This window comes from Leptopilina boulardi, unplaced genomic scaffold, assembly GCF_019393585.1.
Source record: "Leptopilina boulardi isolate dan_hultmark-lab unplaced genomic scaffold, ZJU_Lbou_2.1 LbouV2_151, whole genome shotgun sequence".
Classification (NCBI taxonomy): Eukaryota; Metazoa; Arthropoda; class Insecta; order Hymenoptera; family Figitidae; genus Leptopilina; species Leptopilina boulardi.
The window spans coordinates 275162-296540 of NW_026137698.1; the positions used below are offsets into that span (position 1 = coordinate 275162).

General features: G+C 30.0%; 1 protein-coding gene and 1 long non-coding RNA gene across 10 annotated transcripts in view; both read left to right on the top strand.

The window, feature by feature from the left end:
* LOC127276710 (uncharacterized) overlaps positions 1-21379 on the top strand; it is a 119101-nt gene that overhangs the window by 73015 nt on the left and 24707 nt on the right. For both annotated transcript variants that reach the window (XR_007842241.1, XR_007842240.1), the window contains exon 6: positions 16170-16232. This is a non-coding gene — a long non-coding RNA (uncharacterized LOC127276710). The remainder of the gene's footprint in view (positions 1-16169; positions 16233-21379) is intronic.
* LOC127276707 (iron-sulfur cluster assembly 2 homolog, mitochondrial) overlaps positions 1-21379 on the top strand; it is a 345592-nt gene that overhangs the window by 68283 nt on the left and 255930 nt on the right. The window lies entirely within an intron of this gene.

A 21379-nucleotide genomic window follows, 5' to 3' on the forward strand; every position in this document is an offset into this window, starting at 1 on the left:
AGTTCCAGTTCATCAAAGTAAAAATGGTTAGTAGTACCAATTGGTTAAAGTAACAACTGTTAGCAGTCACAATTGGTTAAAGTAACAACTGATGTTAGTAGCAATTGGTTAAAGTAACAACTGTTAGTAGTAACAATTGGTCAAAGTAACAACTGATGTTAGTAGAAATTAGTTAATTTAACAATTTTTATTAATACCAATTAGTTTAAATAGCAATTGTTAATAGTAACAATTAGTTAGAGAAACAATTTTTAGTAGTAGCAATTTTTTTTCTTTTTTAGTAGTAATTTGTCGTATAATTAAAGTTTCGTTAAACATCTCTCTGCTGAACAAGAATACAAATTGGACAAGAAAATAATTTGATTTTCAGAGGCAAGTCACTTGCAGAAATATCTTGGATGGTATGAACTATAGAGTCGAGTAGTTGGCCAAGTAGTTTTGGAATATCTTGCATTAACACACGTACACTTGAAGTTGTGAATCTATGCAAAGATGCAGCTTGTTCGAATACATCCATTCCAAATATCATCTCTCTCTCTCTCTCTCTTCCTCTCGCTCTCTCTTTCTCTAAATATATATATCACGTTCTTCGTTAAATGGTCAAACTTGGGACGTTGAGTTCTCGAGGTCTTCCATTTTCCGCAACCAAGTTCTCAGTGTGAGTGTTTGAGCCAGATAAAAGTATTTTTCTTGCTCTTTAGATTTTCTTTTTTTTTTTCCTTCACTCTTTTCTCAATATATAGTCGTCGAATTTTTCGTTGCATAGATGAATAATCATAATATATTTCAATAATAATTATTATCTATGTTATTTTTTTTAAACATTTTTGTCTGAAGCAAATAATTTAATGATCAGATGTTTAGATGATATAACAGAAAATACCCTCTTTTTGGAGAATCGACTATATATATATATACATATATTAGGAAAGTTACTTAACTACTTAAATTTTTAATCTAAAATCTGCTAATGGATAATTTTCATTTGAATAGTGAGGTTTTCGGCACTGCCTGTGAGAATTCTACTAAATTAAGAGGATTTCCGTAATCGGGTGCGAAAATCCTGTTAATGTAACCCAACTTTATTTGAAGCAGACGAATAGTCATTCTGCGGAAATAGATTTAGCTTTAATTCCACAGATGCGCTTTAAATTTTCTAAATGGTGTTTTCAAAACATTTGTCATTGAAAGTCAGTTAATGTTTAACAATTATTTTCATAATTGCTGCAAATAATTTTAAAAATATTGGCGCATTTATACATATTTATCAATAGGGGAATATTTATTATTAAATTAATTTATTTTCACTACAATAATATATTTTTATGAAAAATTATTTTTTTTTAAAACAAAGAAATTGTATTTCTAAAAAAAATTAAATAGAAAATAACTCATAACGGGATATAGTTTTTTTTCTAATATTGAAAAGACTGAGAGCTACTAATAATAATGTTTCAGGCACACATTGTAAACATGAGATCTCTTTAGGATTCTTTAAAGTAAACATATAACGTTGAAAACTCGACGAAAGTCTTCGGGCAATGAAAACTTCAATTATGAAAACTTAGCATTGTGGAAAGTTGAGGGAAAACGAGACTTTCGTGGGTGTCGATAGTCTCGAAACTTTTACATTTATTAAGAGCAATTAATGTGCTTAAGTGAATCAATTAGTAAATTTACTCGTGGGAAATTGTGAAACAAAAATTATTAATTTGTCGCTTAATTTCGATTTTCAAATAAAATTCTTTTCTTTTCAATTAAAATTCTATTTGTTAATTAATAACTAATAAATAACTATAACCAAAGTTTACTTTAACCAAAAATTACTTTGACTAATTGTTACTTTAACCAAATGTAACTATAGTCCAAAGCTTACCTTAACCAAAAGTTAAGTTGATCAAATATTACTGTGACCAAATTTTGGTTCAACCAAATGTTACTACAACCAAAGTTTACCTTAATCAAATGCTATTTCAAGCAAATGTTACTTTAACCAAAGCTTACATTAACGAAAAGTTACTGTGACCAATTGTTCCTTTAACCAAATGTTACTATAACTAAAGCTTACCTTAACTAATAGTTACTTTAACTAAAAGTTACTTTAACTAAAAGTTAAAAGTTTAACTAAAAGTTACTTTAACTAAAAGTTACTTTAACTAAAAGTTAAAAGTTTAACTAAAAGTTACTTTAACTAAAAGTTACTTTAACTAAAAGTTACTTTAACTAAAAGTTACTTTAACTAAAAGTTACTTTAACTAAAAGTTACTTTAACTAAAAGTTACTTTAAGTAAAAGTTACTTTAACCAAATGTGACTTTAATCAAAAGTTACTGTGACCAAATTTTACTTTAATCAAATTTTTATTATATGCAAAAGTTATTTTAACTATTTCGTTTTAAAAGTTTATATTTTAATTAATTATTATTATTATTATTTACATGAATTGTTATGAACAATTAGTTAATTCATGAAATAATTATGTTCTTAATTTTAGTAGTTAATTAACTTAACAATTTTTAAAGTGAATTCTTGTATGTACTTAGAAATTCATTAATAAGTTTAACAATTTTTTTCCCCTTTTTTTTTTACTAATGAAGTGCAGTTTTCCAAGTTTCGAAAGCAGCGTAGGGTGTTTTTTTCCCTCAAGCTTAAATATTTCATATAAAAATATCGCTAATTTGAAGTAAAAGTTTTTCAATAGAGTACACAGTTTTTCACGTGATAAAAAAAAAGAAGAGGAGAAATTATTTAAGAAAAGTTTCATCATTATCAGACTCGTCGTCTACTGTTAAAAAATATAAACAAAACGAAATATAAACATATTAGATTTAAAAAAAAAATATTTAAGATTTACTTTTCTATTTAGTTTAGTTTATTTTATTTGTTTTTCCATTTATTTTTATTTAATTTATTCTTCTATTTATTTTATTATATTTATAAATGGGATTTCTTGTGAATTTCTATCTAGATAAGTGATTAATTTTAAAGCTCGAAACGATCCTCGAATATTGGATTGTGGAATAAGGGATATTCATATTTCCTAAAGTTCCTATAAACGTCGGCACGTTGGAGGGTGGTAAACGAGAAATACATAATGCAAGCAGGTCGATTGGCGCGATTCGTTGCTAAGTCGACTCTCAGCTTATAAGCATCGCGCGTGAGAACGGTAAATTAACCGAGGCGCGTCGACCGGGACTTTATAATCCGGAAATTAAAGGTGTATTATATCCGGGGAAACGAGGGCTGAGAGAGAGAGAGAGAGGGGGAGTGAGAGAGAGCAAAAACCGCGATCGGAAAGTGCCCCAGGGTTTGGTGTTGGCCTTAAAACGTAAGGGGAGGGTTTTTGCAAGAGAGAGAATAAGAGAGAAGTAAAGGTTCCTTCAAAATTGTAAAAGAGAGGCCAAACCTAGAATAAGTCACGAGAAGATAGAAGAAGAAGAAGAAGAAGAAAATGCGAAGGCCCAGAGTGGTAACTTTTCTTATAAGATCTAAAGTTTTCAGTGTGCGAAAAGCCTTTCTCTCTTTCTTACCCTCTCTTTCCCTCTCTCTTTTCTTCATCGTTGGCGAACTCGCGGCGGGAAATATTAGAGTTTTTAAACGTCGTTATTAGTTTGCACTGTGAGCCGAATAACTTTCAAGCTCTTCCGGCGATATCCCGGCATTACCAACTCGCTTTCATTCTTTTCTTTTTCTGCTTCACGGATCTCTCTCTCTCTCTCTCTCGCCCCTCAATGGAAAAATTTCTCCGGAGAAAACTGATTTTATTCGTCGAACGTCCTACGAACGAAAAAAAAATTAAAAAAAAAAAAAGAATAAAAGAAATTAATAGAAAAAAAAAAAAATCTCTCCCTTCTCTATGGGTTATGACTTATTATGCGCACGGAAATTCCTCATTTTACTTGGAAATCTCTTGTTCTGTTACCATGCGTCTTGTTTGAATTTTTTCATTTAAAACGGGACAAAAAATGTTTATGTGATGTAATTTCATTTTTTGTGACACAACTCATTTGGAGAAGTAAACTTATTTTAGAAAATTTTAAAATGGTTGTAGTATCATTTGGTTTTAGTAACACATGGTTAAAGTAACATTTGGTTAATTAATATTTGGTTAAGTAACATTTAGTTAAAATTTCCACTGCTTAAGGTAGCATTTGGTTAAAGTAACAATTGGTCAAAGTAACTTTTAGTTAAGCTAAGGTTTGGTTATAGTTACATTTGGTTGAAGTAACATTTGGTTAAGGTAAACTTTGGTGGTAGTAACATTTGGTTACAGTAATATTTGATCAACTTAACTTTTGGTTAAAGTAAGCTTTGGTTATAGTTACATTTGGCTAAAGTAACATTTGGTTGAAGTAACATTTGGTTAAGGTAAACTTTGGTGGTAGTAACATTTGGTTATAGTTACATTTGGCTAAAGTAACATTTGGTCAAAGTAACATTTGGTCAAAGTAACATTTGGTTGAAGTAACATTTGGTTAAGGTAAACTTTGGTGGTAGTAACATTTGGTTATAGTTACATTTGGCTAAAGTAACATTTGGTCAAAGTAACATTTGGTTGAAGTAACATTTGGTTAAGGTAAACTTTGGTGGTAGTAACATTTGGTTATAGCTACATTTGGCTAAAGTAACATTTGGTTGAAGTAACATTTGGTTAGGTAAACTTTGGTGGTAGTAACATTTGGTTATAGCTACATTTGGCTAAAGTAACATTTGGTCAAAGTAACATTTGCTTGAAGTAACATTTGGTTAAGGTAAACTTTGGTGGTAGTAACATTTGGTTATAGTTACATTTGGTCAAAGTAATATTTGGTTTAGATAAGCTTTGGTTATAGTGACAATTGGTTGAAATAACATTTGGCCAAAGTAACATTTGGCTTAAGTAAACTTTGGTTGTAGTAACATTTGGTTAAAACTAACATTGCTTCAGGTAGTATTTGGCTTAAAGAATTTTTTTTTTCTTAAAACGAATTGTTCTTTTGGATATTTTTTTTAGTTTTAAATATTTAAATTATATAACTTTCCAAGCCCTTATATGGCTCATACGAGAGATTTCATAATCTCATGAAAGTACAAAATGTAGTTATTATTCCTTGAAATTAATTACGACGTGCATATTTTATGTCGTTTAAAGAAAGATATGGAGAATATACGCTTTAACATATGATAAAGAATGCCCATGTTGTTGTACTCATATGGATATTTATGTGAAGTTTCTTAAAAAAAAAGGAAAATAGAAAACAAAAATGTATAATAGCTTAAATTTCTCATGGCCATAAAAATATTTCATTACTGTGTATTTCTCTTTTAATTCGAAGGAATAAATTTTTTATAATTTACGCTACTTTTATAGCGCAGCTTAAGAGTCACCAAATTTCACATTATATGCCACTTTTTTTTTCTCCCATGAAAATAATTCTCCGTTATTGTTACAAAAGTTTAGTGACAGATTTTTTTTACTGCACCGCGAGTTTACACAATTTTTTTCCTCTCGTGTCCACTTAAATAATTATTATTAGTGGTGGTAAATTATTTATTTTACAAAATCTAATATATTTTGTTTTATAAAAATTTAATTTAAAAAAAAAAACTTAATTTATTTGAAATTATTTTAAGATAAAAAAATATCTATATTATACTGGAATAAATGAAGCGAGTTAATTATCGTTTTAGTAACAGGTGGGACAGTCATGATATCAATCAATTTGAAATTTCGATTACCGAGGGAGAACTATAAACACAATTTTTATGCTTTTGGGGTAAAAATGAACCTTTGGAAATATGTTTTTCATGGAATTTTTCTCGCTCTAATAGTTTTTAGATTTGGTTTGTGTATATTATTAATTGTATTTTAATTTTTTGATTGATAAATGTTGGGACAAAAAAAAAAATTTGACATCTATTTTTACAGTAATTGAACAAATTCGATTTAATGGAGATTGATTTTATTTTATTTTCCATTGGTCGAATTTTTATTTTATAATTTTTTTATAAGATAAAATAAGATTTCATTAGATAGAATTTTTCTTTAGCTGAATTTTTTTTTTGTTTCAAAAAATAATTTGAAAAAAATCGGCTAAATGAAAATTGTATCTAAATGAAATTGAAATAAAAATTCGATAAATAAAAAAAAGGGATTAAAAATTTGAAATATAAATACTGTGAATTAAATTGACACTTATATAAAGGTTAAATTTCCTGCTCTTGGATGGAAAGAGAGTTATTTTATCTCAAGTTTAGTAGAGTATTTTTCTGAGTTAAATCGTTCGATTCTTTCGTCAGTCAATCCTCGAGAATTAAATCTTTTGAGCGAGGAATCTGCGAAACTTGTCGAAACTCTTCTTTTTCTTGGCTTACCACTCTGAGATGTCGCGCTCTCTTATTGACTTTAAGCTTACCACTGGGACCTCCTTGGTTGATTTTTGTACTCTCTCTCTCTCTTTTTTTTTCCCTCTCACACATACTCACTATCGTTCCATCTCTCTCTCTCTCTCTCTCCACTACTCCATCTTTGTGTTGCTGCCCGAGACTTAATTTGTTGACATGCCTCTGTGTTGTTTGCCAAACATATAAATTGGCAAATTTACCAGTGAAGTTCCGAAGGCAAGCACCAAGGTTCTCTGATAAGAGTACATGATCTTATTTCCTTCCTCTTTACTAAAATTTGTTGACTTAAACATTACAGATTTTTCTCAAATAAAAAAAAACACACACACATACACTTGCTGAATTAAAGTTGAAATGTTTTCATTTCTTGAAAAAGGAAATATGAATTTAATATTTATAGTTTAGATATATAAAGCTGAGACAACATGGGGATTTGTCATATAGGAAAAGATTACAAGACAGTATGGTAAACTAAAATTTATATGTTAATTGGATTTAGCATATATTATCCTGTAATCCTTTTTATACATAGAATCTATATAAAGGGACGCATGAATTTTCCATAAAAATCATTAGTTAACATTTTTATATTCTTCTTTCGTTTATTTTATTAAATGAACATTTTACCACTAAGATTGTACGATTCATCAATACGGAAAAGTGTTTTTCCGTTCACGTATCACGCCTTGAGGGAGTCCTTATAGAAATAAAATTGAATCGATATAATTTCAAGACGTGATCATATACGAGGTATATATATATATATATATATATATATAACTTTGTGGTATTGATATGGACAAGAATCAAAGGATATAATGGGAAAAGGGGTAAATACATCCCTCGTGGATTAAGTAGACGACGAGCCTAAAGTCCAAACCTGGGATTATTGGATATCCTCCACCCAGGCGAAACAGTCAAAATTTCACTTACCACTGTGTGCGGTGGTGGTGATGGTGAGAGAGAGTGAGAGAGAGGGGGGGTGTCTACATATAAGCACGTCCCTTGAGACCTGAAATAGAGATTGGATCTCTCCCAAACCCTATCACGAAACAAACGAGCTTCTCCATTCTTGTCTTCAAAAAGAGAATTTGAAATCAAGAGCTAAAAAATTCAACATTGTAAAACGAGGCTTTTCTTAGATGATAGTTGTTCATGTGGAAAACTTGATTTTTCATTTCAACATTTTTTTTAGTTCCCTAGATTTTAAAACCCGGGAAAATTGTAAATTTTCAAAATCTTTTTTGACACTAAATTATTAAATCCATAAAAAGGCCTTGTAAAATTTTATTTTATAATTATAATGAAACGGATGTAAAATAAATAGAAATTTATATTTTTATCCAGTTATCTAAAGTTTTTTTTTGGGTTGAATTAATTTTAGTGAATTCGATAATTATAAAGAATATTTATTGTAATAACATTTTTACAGTTTTATTTTTAAAGAACAAAAGTATCCTTGTTCTTAAAATTGTTTAACCTTAACAATAAAGATAAACATTTTTTTTTATTTAATTTTCAAAAGCATTATTGTCATAATGCTTGTCTTATTTCTAAAAATAAAAATTTCCTTATTTTTTCTTAAATGTTTACGTATATTTAACATACATTTAATTGGGGGGGGGGGGTATAAATACAAAATGCTGTATGCCTAAAAAACATTAATTGAAAAAAATGCGTTCTTCAATAATTGCAATTTTTGCACTTTTTTGTGTGATAAGTTTAATGATGCCAGAAATTATTGGTGCATGTAAAGATCCTCATGAAAGATGTTCAAAAGATGAAGAATGTTGCACTAAAAAATGTAACCCTGGTATAAGACGTAAGTCTTTGTATTATTATTTTTTAATTAGTTTATTAATTTGTTATTATTGTTATATATTTTTATAAATTATTAATTAATTAATATTTTTTTGTAGATCATAAATATTGTGCATGATTAAACAAGGGATACATCTAAGAAAAATTGCATTTTTATTAATTTCTTTATGTGTAATGTAATGAATAATAAAAATGATTAACAAGCCATGAATGTTTTCTGCAGAATTAAATGCAAAACCAGAATTAGGGAACACAAAACTAGAATTTTCATTGAATTTTTTTTTGAAGTAATATTATTACAAATGTGATTTTGATATAAACTTGTGAAATCAAACCATTAATGGTTTAAACCTGTTGGGTTTTAAGAAATCATACAACCGTAGGCGAAGCTCCATGTATGTGTGAAATTATGTACGAAGCCACATGACAACCGACAATTGGTGACTGCAAGTGTGTTATTAATAAAGCAATTCTTATTTAAATTTTCATCTGCCGCGAGGTCGGAGATAAAATCTCTATGGATTGAGGGGAGGGGTTTCTTCCTCGGTATATATGAAACAGATGAAGAGCATAAGAAAGATGGCCACAGAAACCATAAGTAGCAAGAGCGAAAGGAAAGTGATAAAGGAAGAAGGAAAAAAATTAAAAAAAAAAAAAAAAAAAAAAAAAAGATCGAACCCAGACAAACTGGCTATTCTCTGGAGACGATAATTTACAAACTCGATGGATCGAATAGCCTTCGCGATTTAGAAGCCAATTTCCAAAAGTGCGCCTTGCGTTGCTTCTACTTAGAATGACGCGTCTGGGATTTTAGTGAGAATCCACATTCGGATCCTCTTTTCGAAATGTCTCTGCGGCAGAAGGTTCAATTTCAATTTAAATACTATTTATCCTTATTCTCCTTTTGCCAGGATCTTCGAAATAAGTCTTAATGCGTTCTTTCGTACTTTTCAGTGACGCACTTAAGTACTCCTGGCTACTTAAACACGTGCAAAAGAGTAAAGTAGATAAGTGGATAGGTATGTGCACTTCTTCCCAAGACACGAACACAGAAATTCAATAGTCGAACGCCAAGAGGAATATCTTTGCGCGACCTTTAAGCTTACTTCCCTCTTGACGTTTTTCTTCCACACCTCTGTTCGACTTTTACATCTTTTCCATATATTGAGGTTTTTTTTTTGACATCATCTCTTTTTTTGGTTGATCAATATAGGATTTTCAGATTTTTTTCTTGTTTTATTATTATACGCAGATATGTAAAAATATTACGGGAGATTGTGTAATTTCACTTTGCATTACTTTTACTTCACTTCACATCATTTTCGCATCACTGTTTACTTTACTTCACATCACTTTATTATTGGCTTAGTTAATACGAAGTGAAATAAAGTTTCAAATTCACTTTACAGCACTTAAGAATCACTTTCACTTCATTTATTTTATTTCACATCACTTTCACTTCATTTACATAACTATAAAACACTTTAGAATCACGTTCACTTTGTTTATTTTACTTCACATTACTTTCGCATCACTTTCACTTCATTAAAATTACTTCACATCACTTTAGAATCACTTTCACTTCATTAAAATTACCTCACATCACTTTCGCATCACTTTCACTTTATGTACATTACTTTAAAACACTTTATAATCACTTTTAGTTTATTAAAATTATTTTACAGCACTTTAGAATCACTTTTACTTCATTTATTTTTTATCACATCACTTTCACTTCATTTACATTACTTTAAAACAGATTAGAATCACTTTCACTTCAGTTATTTTACTTCACATCACTTTCATTTCATTGAAATTACTTCACATCACTTTCGAATCACTTTCACTTCATTTATTTTATTTCACATCACTTTCGCTTCACTTTCACTTCAATAAAATTACTCCACATCATTGTAGAATCACTTTCACTTCTTTCATTTTACTTCACATCACTTTCACTTCATTTACATTACTTTAAAACAGATTAGAATCACTTTCATTTCATTTATTTTTTTTTCACATCATTTTCACTTCATTTACATAAATTTAAAACACTTTAGAATCACTTTCACTTCATTAAAATTACTTCACATCACTTTAGAATCACTTTCACTTCATTAAAATTACCTCACATCACTTCCGCATCACTTTCACTTTATGTACATTACTTTAAAACACTTTATAATCACTTTTAGTTTATTAAAATTATTTTACAGCACTTTAGAATCACTTTCACTTCATTTATTTTATTTCACATCACTTTCACTTCCTTGAAATTACTTCACATCACTTTCGAATCACTTTCACTTCATTTATTTTATTTCACATCACTTTCGCATCACTTTCACTTCATTTAAGTTACTTCACAGCACTTTAGAATCACTTTCACTTTATTTATTTTACTTTAAAACACTTTATAATCACTTCTAGTTTATTAAAATTATTTTACAGCACTTTAGAATCACTTTCACTTCATTTATTTTATTTCACATCACTTTCACTTCCTTGAAATTACTTCACATCACTTTCGAATCACTTTCACTTCATTTATTTTATTTCACATCACTTTCGCATCACTTTCACTTCATTTAAGTTACTTCACAGCACTTTAGAATCACTTTCACTTTATTTATTTTACTTTAAAACACTTTATAATCACTTCTAGTTTATTAAAATTATTTTACAGCACTTTAGAATCACTTTCACTTCATTTATTTTATTTCACATCACTTTCGCATCACTTTCACTTCATTTAAGTTACTTCACACCACTTTAGAATTACTTTCACTTTATTTATTTTACTTTACATCACTTTCACTTCATTGTGAAGTGAATGTAAAGTGAAAGTAAAATAAAATTGTACTGAAAATAAAGTGATATTACCGCCTAGCACTTTCGAATAAAAAAAAAAGAAATCGATTACAATTACCGCAATAGAACAAATTAATTAAAATAAAAATCTGACAAAAGAATTTTTACAGAGAGTTTTTCTAAGTGGAAATGTTAATATTAATACGGGTTTGTAGGGCAATTGGATGGATATCCGATAGCATCTCAGGTTCCAATAACACACGAGAGCAAGCAATTTTCTCTTATTCGAGCACAGTCTACAGTAAGTGTGTTTATCCAAAGCTTCCTTTCCTTGAAGGGGTTACGGGTTGGGAGGGGGGGGGGTATATAGTGATATCGATTCAAGCGTTAGGTGTGTGTGCTTCTTCCTTGAAAAGAATCGACCTGCACTTTTAAAAAAAAGGGGTGAATGAAAAAAGAAAAAAAAATTTTTTTCTTCCCCAGAAGCTTACGATCACCTTTATATATTCACGATGCCATCGTTTACAATTCGGAATACAGAATGCCTTAAGACTTGAGAAGAAAAGTACCAACCAAAATATATTGACACTTATTTTAACGTTTGCAAAAGATCTCGCTTTCCAGCTGTGCATCGAATAAAAGAAGGAAAGAAAAAACAGGTTGCAGGGAGGGGGGGGGGGGTGGAGAAACAAAGTGAGCACAGGATTGTTTAGCGTGTATTCCAAGTTTTTATTGTTGCTCGTAATGTTTTCACTCGAGATTTAAGATTCGCGTTAACACGAAAATCAATGAAGTAGTTCAAGTGCAAATTCTGTTCAGGTTTAAGAGTATACCTTTAAAGACTCTCGAACGATTTTCTTAGTATCGCTTAGTTCAAAAGAATTTACATTTTATGGATAGAGAATTTTTTCTATTGTTAAAAATATATATATATATATTTTATTCCGATAAATTTCTTTAAATAGAATCATTTTATCGGTGTTTTCTTTTTATCAAATAATATTATTTTCAGAACATTTTAGTTCCTATTTAATCAGGTATAATTGTGATTTATGTCAGAATACTTTATTAAATGAGAATAGCTTTTAAATTAGTGTACATCTATCTCTTAATCTAATTTTGTAAGATCGTCTTCTGGGATAAATATATATATATATATAAAGAGGTAGAAATATTTTTAGATTATATGTTTCATAATTAAGTTATTTATCATGGATATGAACTTTCTGCTTTTTGAAATACAACACGGAATTCGTTGCTGTATTTATAATTAAATAGGTAGCTTAAAATGTAGTTTTACGATGTATGTAGTTATTATTTGATGATAAAAACGAAAATTTGCAAACATTATTATATATATTTGATCAAACCCTACCCAGACAGCACATAACATTGCGGCAATATTGCTGGGCAAGTTTCGCAATATTGCCGTGTAACATTACAGCAATGTTGCCACAACATTAAAATGTCACACCTTGCTCAATATTGCACAGTAAGCTTGCCACAAGCTTATGTCAAGGTTGCACCACAAGCTTGCAGCAATGTTGCACGGTAACATTGCCGCAAGATTGCTCGGCAAGTTTGCATCGTAAGCTTGCTGTAAGATTCATGTAAGGTCGAATAGTAAGCTAGCTGCAAACTTAATGCTACAGAAAATTCTCGCCGTAGGCACTTTTCTTAAATTTATTGTCAGTTTTTTGGCTATATAATATTTGAACGTCACTTCAAAAAAGAAAATATCCATAATTTAAATTTTATTTTACTTAATTGTTCAATTAAAAAAAAATTAAAGATAGGATAAAAAATGGAATTAAAACATTTAAATCTGGCTAATTTTTAATGGAAGAAAAAATTATTTTTATGGCCTACGGCGAGAATTTTCTGTAGCATCAAGTTTTCAGCTAGCTTACTATTCGACCTTACATGAATCTTACAGCAAGCTTACGATGCAAACTTGCCGAGCAATGCAACATTGCTGCAAGCTTGTGGTGCAACCTTGCCATAACCTTGTGGCAAGCTTACTGTGAAATATTGAGCAAGGTGGGACATTTTAATGTTGTGGCAACATTGCTGTAATGTTACAAGGCAATATTGCGAAACTTGCCCAGCAATATTGCCGCAATGTTATGTGCTGTCTGGGTAATTTTTAGACTCTTGTCCGTTATATACTGATTTTTTTTTTTTCATTATAATTTTAGAAAGAATGTCTCTATACAAGTTGTGACGTGTTTCTTGAAACTCTTTTTGTCATAAAGCACACTTCGTTGATGACCATTGCAGAATGAATTAATAACTGGGGACCAAGTCTGGGATGTATGTATTTATATACATACATACATACAGACTTTGGTAGTTAAACGCCTGAGGAAAGAGGTCATAGTGGTAGTAGTGTATCGCGAGGTCAACGGGGGTTAAATCGTTCCAATAACGAGACAGCCGGCTTTCTGGCCCGGACCTACGCCCCATTACATGACATTTGCCCTGAGTCACAGTATTCCTTGTCACAAACTCTAACTCTCTAGACTATACAAGAATATCAACTTTCTTTTCTAAATTCCATCTTGTGAGAATCCGAAGCTTTTTTTTCATATAATATGTGATCCACGAAAATATAACTCGATTACTCTTTTCTTTCTTTTTTTTTTACCCCTCTATATATTCAAATAATAGCAGAATGTGAAGAATGAAATATTTTTCATTTCTTGAAGGAAAATTTCTAAGGTTTTTTTTTTTGCCTTCTTTTTTTAGGTTTACTCATCCAAAAAAAATTCTGTGAATATAATTTTTCTTCTCTCAGTAAAAGCTTTTGTTTGAAAGGCAACTTTTTTTTTTTTATTTTTTAGAACGCGAATTTTTGTTTCATTGTGTATTTACAGAACTTGAAATATCATACAATTGTAATTATTATTTTTTACTGTGCGAGTAAAAATTAAATTTAATTTTCAAAAATCACTCTGCCATTCGCAAATTTTTATTGTAGTCAGCGGAGTTGTGGAAATGGAAAAAAAAGTTGAAACTTTGAAATATAATTTCGATTTTTTTTTAGAAAAAATAAGAGTGTTTCAATTTTTCCATTCTTTGAACTATTTAACAGTATTATTTAAATCCAACTTTTTTTTCCTACAAATTTCCATTTAAAAAAAAATGCCAAAAAAATTTATTTTTGAGCTTTAATAATTTTTTTTTATTTTCACATGAAATTGAATAGAAATAGAGTTTGAAAATGTAGGACATGCGTCGATAAAGTGTATAAAGCTTGATGCGCTGCACTCTCTCTCTCTCTTGAGAATTGAAATTTATTGCTCTTTTTTTGTATTCTACATCAATCAAAGTTTACTCTCGTATACCTAAAATGCATATATATATATATATATGTACCTAAATATAAATAAAAAATAAATATATTTTTTAATTTATACACTTAAATATAAGTGATGTTTCATTATGATCAATTATAAAGTTCATTGAATCGAATTTTATATTTTTCATTAGGAAAAATGCTTTTTGAATTCATGAGGAAATAAGTTTGATTTAAATAATAAAATTATTATTTATTGAAAAAAAACATTAAGGTGTATAAATAATTATAGTTAATTAATAGTTAATTAATTTTGCTAATTAATGAAAATTCATTATTATTATTATTATTATTATTTGTGCTTGAATTGGGGATAAAAAAATGCGCATGGGAGAATATTAAATGAAATGCAGTTAACTCAAATAAATTGGAATTTGTAAAAAATAATGCAAAATGCCGTTCCAACCTCAAAAAAAGGCAGCAGCGATTGAAACCAGGTTTTAATGGAGAGAGAGAGAAAAATAGTGAGAGAGAAAGAAAGAGAGAGAGAGAGAGAGATGCACCGAAGAGTCTTTCAATTTGCACGTTAATGAATTTTTCAGTTAACAACCATCTAGATTCGACGAATAAACATGTATACACTTTGCTCTTGGTAATAAGTTATTGCAAGCAAATATATATACGACCCAACGTCGAGTAATATCGTGTATTTTACGTCAAACACAAATTACAGCCGCACCCGCGCTTCTTGTCGGAAGCCAAATATTCCCCTTCTCATTATCGACCCTTCTCTCTCTCTCTCTCTCTCTCTCTCTCTCTCTCTCTTTCCATCTCCCAGTTCACAAACTCCTTTTAGCCTCTCTTTTGCCCACTTGTAAAATGTATAGGAGCATCTCTTCTCTCTGTGTGTCGTTTATTCCTGTTTCTGTGTGAATATAGACATCTCTCACTAGCTGTTATTAAAACAACGTTATTACTGTTCATGGTAATAAGATCATTCTCGTTCATCGGACACTATATATATATTGGGTGAGAGTGAGAGGGAGAGATTTATCCATATCCCACGTCTAATCGACATACTATTGTCCATTAGTTCTCATTGTCGATGTCATAGACGGATTTTAAACGAGGCATGTGTGGCGCACGCGGGCGAAAATGGATTTACTTGCTCATTCGTCCAAAATCGGAAATTGATTTAAAGATAAACTAAGCATTGTTACCAAATTCATTGATGATTACTTCCATCCATTTGAAGGATCATTGATTTGAACATTGGTTTTTGGCACCTATCATTTGTCATATACTCTAGATTATTTATCATTTGTTTTATTTTTTCTGATTACGAATTTAAAGTCCGATTTTCAAAATTCAAAATAGCGGAACCAATATTTTTTTAAGTATATGAAATATTTTACTAAACTTGTTACTGGAATCGCAGATTACGAATTTGATCCGAGTAACTGTTTAGGGAAATATTTTATGTAATCAAAAAAATAGTACGCTGGTTCCTCTATTTTGAATTTTAAAAATCGGACTTCAAATTCGTAATCAGCGATCCCAAAAACCCCCGAGTAAGAAGTTTTACGCCAATCCGAACGATTTTTTAATTTACGTCCGCCATATTGGATCCGACATTTTGAATTTGAAAATTCGACTTTAAATTCGTAATCAACGACCCCAAAAACTCCCGAGTTGTTTATAATAATTTATATTTTATTTAAAAAAATGTTTTGAGCAAAATTATTCAGTAAAATCAATAAGAATATTAAAATTGTTTTTTTTTTTTTTAAAGATTCGTCAAACAACATTTGGTATTTGAAAATATCAGTTGATTTTTTTTTTTTGTTTGTTTGCAGATTTCGAGTGAGCGCACTATTCCTATTTTTCTTCGACGACAACTATCTTGAAGCATCAAAAGCGTGAGTATATATTCTCTTTGAAGATTCGAAGTTGGTGCAAGCGGTTTCTCAAAATAAAACTCTTTCACATCCTCGGTTTACAAGTAGCTTGAATCCCGTGAAAAAGGAGATTTTTCCCTCCTTGGATTGGAGGAGAAGAAATTGTGAGTTTGTGTTTGTATGCGTGATATATATAAAGTGAAAGAATATGTAGGCGCGAAACTTTAGCAACTCGTAGTAGAAGTGACGCCAATAAAGTGAGTGTCGATATATACCATATATATGTATATATGGGTCGCAAAAATCTAGAGGCATAACACGCTCTCGTATAAACGAAAAAGAGAGATGAACGAGAAGATCTTCTCTTTTTCGATGCTAGAGAGGACTCTCTCTCTCTCTTTCTCCTAAAAGGAGAGTGAGGATATCCCTTGGAGAGAGGAAGAGGATGGGACATAAAAATAAATATCTCTGAGAATGGACTAAGCCTACTAACATATCAATATACTTTTTCCCCTTCTACATCGTTGTCTTATTTATAGAGTCTGGCAAAAAACGAAAGAATTATCAATAAAATTATTTTATTTCTCGATTTTTATTACATACAACAGTCGTTTATTTATCAGCAAGTCTGTTTTATTGGATCTTTTTTTAAATTTAACGAGTGACCATCCTAATAAAAGTAAAGAATTGATATATGTTCGATCGTACTTTATTTTAGAATATAATGGACGCATAATTGATTTTAAACATGTCACTCGGCATATTACACCTAAATTGATGTTTGAAAATCACATTATTCTACATAATCGTAGATAATTTTAGACGCATAGTGGACGCATAATTTATTTTGTTTTAATCAAATTTAGCATAATCGTGTATAATTTCAGAGCATAACAGACGCATAATTGTAGTCAAATGGCATAATTCGGCTTCATTTTAGAAAATAATGGACGCATAGTTTATTTATTTTCATCATATAACTCGGTATAATTGTCCATAAGTTTAGCGCATAATGAACCGAGTTATGCGATGGAAATAAATGAACTATGCGTCCATTATTGTCTAAAATTATGTCATTTGAATACAATTATGCGTCTGTTATGCTTTACAATTATACACGATTATACCGAATTATATGATTAAAATAAATTATGCGTCCACTATGCGCTAGAATTATGCCCAATTATAATTTATTATAAATTTAGCGCATATTGGACGCATAATTGATTTTCTTTGTTTTAATCGAATAATATTAAATGTTCCTATAAATATTGCGATTCGCCTTCGTCTTCAATACTCTTTTGGCTCCATCTTTCTTCTGTCGGGGTCGATTCACCCCTCATCGTGTTAAAGTCCTCGATCGTAGACGATTTATAAATGTCGCTTCAAACGCCGGCAGTCCCCCCGATGACAAACTCGGTGGATAATTGAAGACCATGAAAGTCAAAAGGTTACTCGTGCCGGAAAATATTGAAAAATGAGACTGTGAACTGTGTTGTGACCCTTGACTCGATCTTAACTCTATGATGGTGCGACGCGTCGAGAAAATATAAAGTAACCCGGAACTTGTTACATTTCTTCTTTTTTTTCTCTCTCCTTTATACATATGTAACGTTCAAAAACGTATTTCCTATACGATTAATCCTTTTTGAAAGGGGTACTTGAGAGGGGTCAGAAGTCAATAATACGTTAAATTGACGCTTTAATTCTTTTTTAAAATTCATTTCTCCTTATTTTCTTAATTTATAATTTTGTAAAGGATAGAAATATTTTTAATTTTCAATAATGAAAATTAATGTCAATTTAATTTTTAAGGGGGAATTGTTTAAACTTAAAATTTTCTTAAATAAATTTTTTCTTCTTTAAGATTAAATTCAATGTAAATTGTTGTTCAATTTTTTTTTTCCATTTTGTTTAAATATATTGTCACATTTAGCTTGGAGCAAATAATTATTCTAAAGTATAGACTAAAAGCTTTTACAATTTGTTAGGTTTTCATTTTGAAAGCTTTCGAATTGAATTTTGACATATATAAAGCCATTCAATAACTCTTCAACATAAATTTAAATGATTTTACATTCACGCACTCAGAGGTTTATTTATATGCAAACCGTAATCAGTTAAATTCGAAATTATACTCATTTTCCTGACCCCGGATTAATTCCACTTTTAAATATAATTTCAACTAATTATTTCGAAATTAGTTTCCATATTTTCATGATACTTATTTCAATTTGTTTCTTTTTTCACAATAATAATCATAATAATAATAATGAAAATAATAACAAGAATGATTATTATTATTATTAATTAATTTCATTACACTTCTATCCTTTACAGAAAATATAAAATTTTTCTTTGACTTAAAAAAGATTTTTCTTACTATAAAAATATAAAATAAATTTTTATTTTATCTGAAGTAGTTTGATAAATGTAAAGAAGATATTTGGTCGCTATTAGGTTTTTCTCATATTGTGTGACGTCATATGAAATGTACATAAAAGTTCATTTATCGAAATGGGGAGTGTATATATATATATAAATATAGAAAGAATGTGCGTACGTGTTGTGGAGAGAAAATGCGACCAATTCTCTAGGGATAATCGTGGGTGTGATGACGAACGATGCACTACTTTCTTTTTTTCTTTTTATTTTTTCTTTTGGCATGGGACCAAGAGGGAGTAGTATATAGTGATGTGCGCGTCCCTATCTTATATAGGGTGAGAGAGAGGGGGGGAGTATACCTTTCGTTATTTCACTCTCGTGTGCGCTTTAAAAAGTTTTTCAGTGCGTAATATAAGTAAGGAGAGAAAAAAGAGAGAAAGAAACCGCAATGCGGACGATGCCCTGAGCAACGAGTTTCAACCCGCTATCGCAACATAAAGTTGCCATTACCGCGCTCGTACAAGTTACAAGTTACGGCAACGGTAACATCTTCTCTCCCTGACCTATACAACAGTCTCCTTCCACTTTCGTTTGCTAAATAAATATACCCCATTCCATCTTTCAGTGCCTCCGGGTCCGTTGGCAAAGTGCCTCGGAAAATCTACTGGATACTGCATGACAGTTGAATTCCCTGTGTCAATAATGCGACACAACTTATATATATATACGCGGGAGGTGTAAATAAACAATTGTTTATTATCAATGTTTCCAGAAACAAAAATCACGATTTTTTTTTTACGAATTTGATGAATTTAGATATCAAATTTCTCAAAATTGGAGCCACCCTTTTGAATTTTGAAAATTTGAGAGCAAATTCGTAATCAGCGACCTTGAAAACCACCCGAGTAACGAGTTTCAAGTGAATCCAATGAATTTAGAAAAAAGCATCCGCCATATTGGAACCGCCATTTTGAATTTTAGAAATCCGACTTCAAATTCGTAATCAGCGACCTTGAAAACCCCCGAGTAACGAGTTTCAAGTGAATCCAATGAATTTAGAAAAAAGCATCCTCCATATTGGAACCGCCATTTTGAATTTTAGAAATCCGACTTCAAATTCGTAATCAGCGACCTTTGAAACCCCCCGATTAACAAGAATCATGGCAATCCGAACGATTTTTGAATTTATGTCCGCCATATTGGATCCGACATTTTGAATTTGAAAATTCGACTTTAAATTCGTAATCAGTGAAATAAGAATTCGGTTAAATGAAATTTCAATAAAATAGGCTGAAGAAAACTAATGTAAAATATGAATTTGATTAAATAATAATTCGGCTAAATAAAAATTCAGTGAAATATTAATTTTATTATAAATTTTTTATATATTTTTTGTATGTTGTGAATATATTTTTTTCACTAATCAATTTAATGGAGTTTAAATTTGGAAATGTCGTAAATAATTGATAATAAGGAAACGTAAATGGAATTTGACCTAATAAAATATTCTCATTCTTAATTCAGAATGTTTTGAATTAAATATAGTTTTAATTGAAGTATTAAGTATGCTTTTATAAAGCATTGAATTATTAAATGTCATAGTAAATTTATTGTTATTTACAAGATAAATAAGACAAAAATTAAAAATATACTCATTCATGTATTATAATATAATGAAAGAATATTTCAGTGTAACGTCAATATGTATTTTATTGAAGTATTTCAAGATATTTTGAATAATAAATATGATAATAAATATTCCAGGGGAATGTCGATTGATAATTAAATTTAAATATTTCAAAAGAAGAAAAAACAATACGTTTGTTTGAAATTAATTTTTTTTCTAAGAAAAAAATAGTTAAAAAAAATTTAAATAATTGGAAGAAAAAAAATTAGACTGTTTTTTTGTATTGAATATATACGTATATAGAAGAAATAGCAGGGGGAGAAGCGAATAAAGCACAAAATGAGAATGACGGAAAAGTTTACGAAATGATGAGAAAAGAAAACGCAGTCTATCTTTCGATTACTTGAATAGTGAAAGAAGAGGAAGAAGAAGGAAAAAAAAGATGGTGGGAAAAGCGAAAGAGATGTATATAAAAGAACTAATTTGTACTCAGCCCAGCAACCTACTTGAAATTACTCCGAGAGTCTAAGAGGTTAGCGACTGTGCAAAATAGAGCGGTCGAGATAGCAAAGAATAGAGTTACCTGTTCTTCTTTCTCCCTCCTTTTTTCTCTTTTGCCTTTAGAAGAGTTACTTTACGCGAGGGAGCTTAGGAATTTATTGCTCGCGGCTGAAATACGCAAAAGGGGGTAGCTGCTACACCAAAACATATATGTATATGTTTATATGTATATATATATATATATTTCTCGCGGATACCTCGTTTCTTTCGAGCGAAAGATGAAGACAGATGGACATAAGTGGTTACCGAAGGTTAACAAAAAAGAAATATTAACCCCGACTAACTTAATGGGATAGGATTGAACATGGCGCGATAAAATAATGCATATAAGCCGACTACTTTTTACCATAGGTCTTTGTTAAAAATATATAATAAAATATTCTGGCGAAGGTTTTGTCTGAATTTGCATTCTTTTCTTTGAAGATATATATAGTGTTCTTGTTCGGTTGATCATTATGAATTTACTATGTTGAAAGAAAGTGTTTTTTTTTTCAAAGAAAAAGTTCTCTTGGCTTTTAAATTTTAATGGCTTTACTATAGTAATTATCATAAATAGCAGCGCATGATTATTCCATAAAAATAATTAATTAGAATT